We start from the raw sequence: 1375 nt of genomic DNA on the forward strand, positions 1-1375 counted from the left end.
AGCAAGGAGCGTCAAGAGTTTGTCTCAATTGTTTTGTTCTTTTTACAAACTAGAGATACATACAGTTGAAACTCAGGATATCTAGCTATATGTTAACACTACCTTACAAGTTAAAAAAAAAAAAAGTGGCAGAAACATCTTTAAATGCCTTGTCACACCAACAACAAAGTGCACAGAGTGAGGAGAACGCAAGACTTTCTCATCTTAAAAATGTCTGGAAATATGTACGATTCTGACACAGTTTCAAGGTGCTCTGGACACCAGTGGCCATTTCATGTAAACCACTGACAATTTCTAGAGCGTGTTGAATGACTACAATCTGATCGTGATCAAATTTTGTAATTAAGCGCTAATGAGAGTAACAGACACTTCTCAAATAAGAGATGTGTTAATTAAGGTGCTCCCCTACTCGAAGGTACTCACAAGGAGACAGATAAACAGTTTTTAAAATTCATGCTCCTCCTCTTCTTCCTATTTGCCATCTGTCTTCCCCTTCCACCTTTTTCCAGGCAACTTTAGCATGACCCTTTGCACCATCAAACTTTCTTTTAATCAGCAACATCCTTCTTCTACTTCTCCTTCGGCTTGCTGCCTTGGTAATGTAAGGCTGCTTTTCACTGTCACACGTTTATCCACATCTCACCCTGCCTTTTTGCCACATGTTCAAAAGAGATGCCAGGGATTTCGGATTTGATCTTGGGGCAGAATTCGGAACAGAACAGGAAGAATCCAGATGGTGGGATCCAAACAAAGTATTAGGAACCAGTTAAGGGAGGCAAGGAAAGGGATCCTAATGTCTCCCTTGGCTGGTCCGTAATCCCTCATTTCCCGATCACAGCGTGCTTTATCCGCCTTTGCCATTTAATCAGATTCAGACTTCTCTTTCCCAGACATTGTCTTCCACCTCTCAGAGCACTTCCGGGAAAATTCTGCAAAATTGACAGGGACCTCTGGGGTTTTCTTCTTATGTTCTTCTCTGCACATCTGCACAAACAAGGCATAAGCAGACATCTTGCCATTTGGTTTCTTGGGGTCACCTTTAGCCATCATGACTGTATTGTTCAGTAGTATGGGCAGCACAGGGCATGACACACAGCTCAGCACTTCCCAACCTCAAGATAGCTGCCTCCACATGAGCCGCCTCAAGGTTTTTTAAAGGAATAACATAATATGAACAAATAGAGTTTATCCAGGAATGCAAAAGTTATTTGTCATTTAAAACTTCATCAGCACAACTCACCATGTGAACAGAATAAAAGAGGACAACTACATGATCATCTCAAGAGATTTTTTAAAAAGTGAAAAACACGAAACCATTTGACAAAATTCCACATCTATTCACCATAAAAACTCTCAACAAACTGGGAGCAGGGGA

General features: G+C 41.0%; 1 pseudogene; it reads right to left on the minus strand.

Annotated features, from left to right (window-relative positions):
* Positions 1 to 268: 268 nt before the first annotated feature.
* LOC144579990 (high mobility group protein B3-like) lies at positions 269 to 1047 on the minus strand (annotated as a pseudogene).
* Between the last annotated feature and the right edge of the window lie 328 nt (positions 1048 to 1375).

This window comes from Callithrix jacchus, chromosome 17 (assembly GCF_049354715.1).
Source record: "Callithrix jacchus isolate 240 chromosome 17, calJac240_pri, whole genome shotgun sequence".
Lineage (NCBI taxonomy): Eukaryota > Metazoa > Chordata > Mammalia > Primates > Cebidae > Callithrix > Callithrix jacchus.